The sequence below is a fragment of the Papio anubis genome, chromosome 9 (genome assembly GCF_008728515.1).
Source record: "Papio anubis isolate 15944 chromosome 9, Panubis1.0, whole genome shotgun sequence".
NCBI classification, from domain to species: Eukaryota; Metazoa; Chordata; class Mammalia; order Primates; family Cercopithecidae; genus Papio; species Papio anubis.
The window spans coordinates 14,840,876-14,849,390 of NC_044984.1; the positions used below are offsets into that span (position 1 = coordinate 14,840,876).

The following is an 8,515-nucleotide window of genomic DNA, read 5'->3' on the forward strand; positions in this document are numbered from 1 at the left end:
TTGGGGGGCCGAGGCGGGCGGATCACGAGGTCAGGAGATTGAGACCATCCTGGCTAACACGGTGAAACCCCGTCTCTACTAAAAAAAAAACACAGAAAATTAACTGGGCGAGGTGGCGGGCGCCTGTAGTCCCAGCTACTGGAGAGGCTGAGGCAGGAGAAAGGCGTGAACCCGGGAGGCAGAGCTTGCAGTGAGCCGAGATCGCACCACTGCACTCCAGCCTGGGCAACAGCGCGAGACTCCGTCTCAAAAAAAAAAAAAATTCTTCTTTTTTTTTTTTTTTTTTTGAGGAGGAGTAGAGGGTCACGAATGGAAATCAACACAGGAATGTCCAAGACTCAAGGTTCCCGGAGGGAAGTAGCCAATGCTGGTCAAACATCAATACCAAGTGTTAAGAGAAAGAGGTAATGAAAGCCCTACTCCAGAAGAGTACCGGGAGAAGTAAGAACAAAGAAACCCAATCAGGTGACTCAAGCATAAGAAAGCATCTTGAGGGCCTCTGACTCACCCATTTAGCAAAGGTCCAAGTACCTGACAAGCACAGGGATGGGCCCTGGGGATACAAAAAAAAAAAAAAGTACAAAATGGTCCCCACCCTTCAGGGCACGCAGTGTTGTTAGCAATTAGACAGACATAAACAAATAACGACAACCATATACCATGTCATACCAGTACAATTTAATACCAGGCGCTACCTGAGCACAGGGAAATGAGTGCCTGATGCTGCTGTGCAAAACCAGGGGTGACATCACAGAGACTTGCTGTGCTTCCTTTCACTGAATGGCTTCCAACTTAAGCGCTCTGACATGCATCCGCCACAGAGCCTTAGCACTTGCTCTGCCCTTGCCCTAGAGCTCTCTTCTTACAGATTGCTACGTGGCTCGCTCACTTCATTCAGTTCTCAGCTCAAGTGCTACCTCATCAGAAAAGATTTCAATGACCAACCACCCTATTTAAACTATACTCTTACCCTGCCTAAACCCATACATACACAAACACACACACACACACACACACGCTCACTCTCTCTCTCTCCCTATTGCATTACATTACTTTTTTATCACAGCACCTATTACAATCTGACAACTCGTTGAATTATTTATTGTCTGTTTCCCTCATGTAAATTCTGTGAGAGCAGGGATATCTGTCAGTTTTGTTTATTGCTATATGTCCCCAGTGCTGGGCAGCGTTTAATGAATGAATAAGGAGAAATTTGAGCTGAGTTATGAAGAACATGTAGCAGTTGATCAAGGGAATGGGCAGGAGGTGGAGGCAGGAACACAGAACATACATAGGCACAAATAACAAGGAGTCAAGGCACCGTTAAAGGAACTTAAAGAGGGAAATAAAATAATCAATTCCTGGCACAGTGTGTTTATATTACATGTTATTAAATAAATGAGTGAATGAGTGAATACATGGTTGAATTAATAAACAGGGTTATGCTTTAGAAAGTGTGTAAGGGGGCCAGGCATGGTGACTTACGCCTGTAATCCCAGCACTTTGGGAGGCTGAGTCGGGAGGATCATGAAGTCAGGAGATCGAGATCATCCTGGCTAACACGGTGAAACCCCATCTCTACTAAAAGTACAAGAAATTAGCCAGGCGTGGTGGCAGGCGCCTGTAGTCCCAGCTACTCGGGAGGCTGAGGCAGAAGAATGGCAGGAATCCGGGAAGTGGAGCTTGCAGTGAACCAAGATCGCATCACTGCATTCCAGCCTGGGTGACAGAGCGAGACTCGGTCTCAAAAAAAGAAAAAGTGTGTAAGGGGGCAGGCCTGGAGCTGGGTGTGCTGTGGACTGTCTTGCAGCTTCCAGGGCTAACTCAGGTGAGGTGGAGTTGCTAGGGTCCTGAATTCAGAGATCCCTTGATTGACAAGGAACATTATGGCAAGCCAGTGGCTGAAGTAACTGAGGAGGAGAAGAACGATCAGGAACTCAAGGAGACTCAGCTCATAAAAGCTGCTCCAACAATGTTAACAAGCTCTGTGTTTGAAGACCCCATAATCAGTAAATTAACCAGTATGATGACGAAGGGAGAAAACAAAGTACTAGCCAGATCCTGCATGACTCATGTTCTAGAAGTTATGAGAAGTACCATGATACTTCTGCAGAGGAACAGCCAACTATTGAATGCAACCCCTACACCAGTGGTCCCCAACCGTTTTGGCACCAGAAACTGGTTTCCACAGACAGGGGAGAGGGGTTTGATGGGAGAGGGGTGGAAGGGATTGATGATTTCATCAGGCATTGGATTATCATAGGGAGTGTGCAACCTAGATTCCTGCACGTGCAGTTCACAATAGGGTTTATGCTTCTATGAGAATCTAATGCTGCTGCTGATCTGACAGGAGGTGGAGCTCAGACGGTATTGCTGGCTTTTTCACCTTGCTTGCTCGCCACTCATCTCCTGCTGTGTGGCCTGGTTTCTAACAGGCCATGAACCTTACCACGCGTTGGTGGCCTGTGGGTTGGGAACTCCTGCCCTACTCCGTCTTCCACTAAGCAGTGAAAAACTATGAGCCTGTGATTGGACTGGTACCCACCTTCGAGGGAGGCCATTTCTCCTGGATCCCTGGATTCTTACCCTACCAATGTCACCACTTCCTGGCCATAAAGTGGATGATCACTAAGTGGCACCAGGGGATGCTGATGCCAGCCAGAGAAGCTAGAGGCGTTTTGCAACCAGGGCCCCGTGATCAAGAGGAAACATGACATGCATAAAATGGCCAAGGCCAACCATGCGCTGACCCACTACTGCTGGTGGTAGAGGTTCCAGAAGGAGTCCAGGGCCCTCCACAGCAAGAAATACTGTGAGCCACTGCCACTTCGAAAAATAGCTGTGGGTTAAGGATGTAGTTCCTTTTTAAGGGACGGCAGGCCTCATGAGAAAGATGGAGCAGTATATTTATTGCCTGGTAATCCTTCTTTCTTTGAGGCTAAAATTTGCTCTCTCCCTGTCCCCCTCTCCTTGTAAAGAGAGAGCACATTGTCTTGGAAACATCGTTCAAGAAACTTAGGACCCGGGCTGCTCTTCCCTCAGCTTGGAATGGACCTTTGGATGATATAAAAGGAAGCGGTTTTAGGTATCAGTTAGAAAAGATTTATTAGAAAATTCTCACACTGAACTGGCGTACCATGTGGTACAGTACTACCATTCACTAAAACTGTTTGGAAGGGGAAAAAAGAAAATGTGTTAGATTGGATAGATTGATGGAAGGGAAGATAGGAAGTAGAGAAACCTCAAAGGCTAGTCTTCTATAAAGACAAAAATAGGGCTCCAAAATGGCTTTAGCCCCTTCCCCACCCCAACCCCACAGAGAACCAAAAACAAATATATAGTGCTGAGATTATCACTAGCAATATATAGAACCCAAATATGAGGAGGAGATAGTTCCTGAGACCACAGAAAAGTGAAACAACTTTGAGTAGAGAGTAAGAAAATCAGACTTCCATATCCAGCACATGCTTCCTCCTTCCTGGCATCAAAAGTGTGGAAAACCTCCCTTACTCATGGTTTCTACACTGGAAAAAGTGAGATAAAGGTGGGCAACAAGCTTCTCCACCATCCTGGGTTCCCTAGCAGGAAACCTGTCCCTGCCTCAAACCACAGGAAGCATATCAGGTGTTGTAGGTAGAAATATCCCTGAAGGCTGCCAGACACAAGGAAAGGAAGAGGAACTACCATCCCCAGCCCTGGAAACTCTGCTCTGTAACTTGGCCAAAGAAAATGCCAAGGCTGAGTGCAGTGGTTCATGCCTATAATCCCAGCACTTTGGGAGGCCAAGGCAGGTGGATCATGAGGTCAGGAGATAGAGACCATCCTGGCTAACATGGTGAAACCCTGTCTCTACTAAAAATACAAAAAAAAATTAACCAGGTGTGGTGGCACGTGCTTGTAGTCCCAGCTACTTTGGAGGCTGAGGCAGGAGAATGGTGTGAACTCGGGTGGCGGAGCTTGCAGTGAGCCAAGATCGCGTCACTGCACTCCAGCCTGGGCAACAGAACGAGACTCTGTCTCAAAAAAAAAAAGAAAGAAAGAAAATGCTAAATCAGAGTGTCCAATCAGCAGCACCATGCAGCAGGAGATACATTCCACAGGTTGGTTCCCCTAGGCACAAACCCCTAACCATCCTTTCCATATTAATGGGATATCCTCTTTCAGACCACCCTCATTAAAGACAGGCTATGTGAAAGTACACAGTCAAAGAATTAAGAAGAAAAAAAGAGTGAAAAGGAATAAAGGTCACCCACAAGGTATAGAAAATTACCTCGACAGACCAAATCCAGGAATTATTGGTGTTCTAGGAACAAAAAACAAATACCACATGCTTGCACCTATAAGTGAGAGCTAAATGATGAGAACACATGGACACATAGAGGGGAACAACACATGCTGGAGCCTATCAGAGGGTGGAGGGTGGAAGGAGGGAGAGGATCAGGAAAAATAACAGTGGGTCCTAGGCTTAATACCTGGGTGATGAAATAACAATAACATTAAATGTAAATGGACTCAATTCTCCAATCAAAAGGCATAGAGTGACTGAGTGGAAAAAGAAACAAGACCCAACTATATGCTGCCTTCAAGAAACCCACTTCACCTATATGGACACATATGGACTAAAAGTGAAGGAATGGAAAAATCATTTCATGCAACTGGAAACAAACAAACAAAAAGCAGCAGTAGCTATAATTAGATAAAATAGACTAGAAATCAAAGACTTTAAAAACAGACAAAGCTTATTATAATGATAAAAGGGTCATTTCAGCAACAGGATATAACAATTTTATAATATTTATATATTTGTATATCTGTGCACCCAATGCCAGAGCTCCCAACTGTATAAAGCAAACATTAATAGATGAAAAAGGAGATATAGACTGCAATACAATAAAAGTAGGGGATTTTACTCTCCATTCTCAGTAATGGACAGATTATTCACACAGAAAATCAACAGAGTTAAACTACACACAAGACCAAATAGGCCTAATTGATATTTACAGAGCATTTCATCCAACTGCTGCAGAATACACATATTTTTCATCAGCACATGGAACATTCTCCAGAATAGACCATATCTCATGCCAGAAAACAAGTTTCAACTAATTCAAACAAGTAGAAATCATATCAAGTATCTTTTCTGACCACAATGAAATAAAACTAGAAATCAATAAAAAGAGAAACCTCAGAGAATACACAAACACATGAAAATCAAACAGCATTCTCCTGAATGACCGGTGGGTCAGTGAAGAAATTAAGGAGGAAATTTAAAAATTTCTTGAAACAAATGAAAATGGAAATACAACATACCAAAATCTATGGAATACAGCAAAAGCAGTAGAAAAAGGGAAATTTATTGCAATAAATGCCTATATCAAAAATGTAGAAAGACTTCAAATAAACAATCTAAATATACACCTCAAGGAACTACAAAAGCAAGAACAAACCAAACCAAAATTAGTGGAAGGAAAGAAATATAAAGGTCAGAGCAGAAATAAATGAAATTGAGACAAAAAATACAGAAAATCAATGAAACAGAAAGATGGTGTTTTGAAAAGATTAAAAAAAATCAACAAACTTTTGGCTAGACTAAGAAAAAAGGGCCAGGCACAGTAGCTCACACCTGTAATCCCAGCACTTTGGGAGGCCAAGGCGGGCAGATCACAAGGTCAGGAGATCGAGACCATCCTGGTCAACATGGTGAAATCCCATCTCTACTAAAAATATAAAAAATTAGCTGGGAGTGATGGAGCACACCTGTAGTCCCAGCTATTCAGGAGGCTGAGGCAGGGGAATTGCTTGAACCTGGGAGGCAGAGGTTGCAGGGAACCAAGATTGTGCCACTGCACTCCAGCCTGGCAACAGAGCAAGGCTCGGTCTCAAAAAAAAAAAAAAGAAAAAAAGAGAGAAGACCCAAAGAAATAAAATCAGAAATAAACAAGGAGACATAACAACTAAGACCACAGAAATCAAAGAATTAGAGACGATTATGAGCAACTATTTGCCAAAAAGTTGTAAAACCTATAAGAAATGAATACATTCCTGGACAAATAAAACCTACCAAGATTGAACCATGAAGAAATAGAAAAATAATGAAGGCTTGAACTAAAACCATGAGAATAGAGAAGAGAGATCACATTTGAGAAGCAAGCCAAATTGTCATCTGATTGATGTGGAGGAGTCAAAGAGGAAAGAGGATTCTGATATGGGTGTCCAGATGGGTGGTAGTGCCATTGGCTACAGGGTAAAACCAGGCAAGGGAACTGCAGTGGGGAGATAATCCATTCCGTGTTGGAGATCTTGGGATTGAAGTGCCTTTTTAACAGGTGAAGACAACTAATAGATAGTATAAAGTGTAGGCCTAGGAGAACAGTCAAGACAGAAGACAGATTTGGTATAGCATGGATGTCTTCATCTTCAGAGTGTTCTGTTAGAATAAGAAGACAAAATGTAAGGACCATTTAAGAAATCAAGAGGCAGAAAGAAGAAAAGGAGCCTCCACAGAAAACTGAGAAGCAGCAGCTACTAGGGTGATTAGATGAAAACTATGGGTTCGAGCCCCCATGAAAACATGCAGTGTGCTGTCTAGTTCACTAGTCCCAGTGCCCTGGCCCATAGGAGAGACTCAAATACATCGGAAAACTGAACCAAGTAAAGCAGGAAAGAGGGAGGAATGGAAGGGACCTTGGAAGGAGTGAACTGGTTAACAGTAAAACTACCAATGTAGCAAGAAAGACAGTGATAGCTACGTATTCAAAATATGTTTTATTTCATTTTATTTATTTATTTTTGCTTTGTTGTTTGTTTTTTGGAGACAGAGTTTTGCTTTTGTTGCCCAGGCTGGAGTACAATGGCATGATCTCAGCTCACCGCAACTTCCGCCTCCTGGGTTCAAGCGATTCTCCTGCGTCAGCCTCCCGAGTAGCCAGAATTGCAGGCGTGCGCCACCATGCCTGCCTAATATTTTGTATTTTTAGTAGAGACAGGGTTTCTCCATGTTGGCCAGGCTGGTCTCGAACTCCTGACCTCAGGTGATCTGCCAGCCTCGGCCTCCCAAAGTGCTGAGATTATAGGCATAAGCCACTGTGCCCAGCCTTTTTTATTTATTTTTTGAGACAGGCTCTTCCTCTGTCACCCAGGCTGGAGTGCAGTGGCAGAATGACAGTTCACTGCAAGCTCAAACTCTTGGGCTCAAGAGATCCTCTTGCCTCAGCCTCTCAAAGTGCTGGGATTACAGGTGTCAGTCACCACACCCAGTCCGAAATGTACTTTATTAACATGCCAGACACTGTTTTGACCAGGTTACATAGTTTAATTGAGTCAATTCTTATGACAACCCTGTAAAGTAAGGATTATTATTATCCCCCACTTTACAGATGAGAAAATGAGGCACAGAGAGGTGAAGCTGCCTAAGGTGACACAGGAAATCAATGAGAGAGGCAAGATTGAAACCCAACTGTCCTGCTTCAAAGACATTTATTTGCACAGATGGAAGAGTGTGCTTTGTGAGGGAATTTAAGTGTGGGCAATTTCAATGGAGTGGCAGCTTTGTGGCCTGGGAAGGTGAAAGGAAGGTGAGGAAGTGGAGAGAGCAAAGGTAAACTGCTGTTGCAAGGAGCTTAGCTAGGAAGAGAGGATAGACTAGTAGCTGGAAGGGAACACAGGAGTGACAGAAGCTGTTTTGTGTTTTTAATGAGCAAGTCTGGAGCATGTGGGCTCGATAGATTCTGTTTATATTACACTGTAGAATTTGCTCAAGGAAAACGAGGGGGTTGGATAAAAAGACAGATTCCTTCCAGCTCTGAGTCTACTATTCCACAACTTTGAAATTCTTTCTCAGTGAAGCCAGATGGAAGATTTTACTTGATAAAATTGGTTGGAAAAAAATAATTTACTACACTTTTAAAGAGGTATTTAAATCGAAACCCAAAGACCTATTTAGTCTAATATCCTTTTAATTCATGAGCTTTTAATGTTTTCTCAAGGTGATCTGTCACATTTCTTGGCCTAAAGAGAAATCTAAAGTTTTTATTGTCTTTAGATTTGGCCTAATGACATGTTTCTGCTTTCCTGTCTAAGGTTAGGAAAGAAAGAGTCAAGGTCATCTTGGGTTCATATTCTTTTTCTCCATTGCCTTTTCCTTTCTGTCCTCTGCCCCTTTTTCCACACGAAGAAAAAATAGTTAAGTGCAGGCAGTTATAAAAAAGCCATGTTTCTCTCACAATACATCTTAAACTAATGTAATCACTCGTGTAGGTGTTTTCTGCAATTTTCTGTCTACTAAACATCCCTTGAAACACCTCAGCTTTCTCCTAACCTGGTATCTTTCACTTATGCTAAACTTTTTCTTTTCTCCTTCTCTTCCTATGAGCAAAAGAGAAGGACAGACTAGTAGCTAGATAGACTAATAGCAGTGGATGCATGTCAATCCCAGAAATTACCCCAGAGCCTCATTTTATCTCTACATCACTGCACAAAGCCCTTTCTCAGCACACCTGCTTCAATTATACGTATT

General features: G+C 43.0%; 1 pseudogene; it reads left to right on the forward strand.

Annotated features, from left to right (window-relative positions):
• The first annotated feature begins 1,690 nt into the window (after positions 1 to 1,690).
• Positions 1,691 to 2,772, forward strand: LOC101020373 (annotated as a pseudogene).
• Positions 2,773 to 8,515: the final 5,743 nt, after the last annotated feature.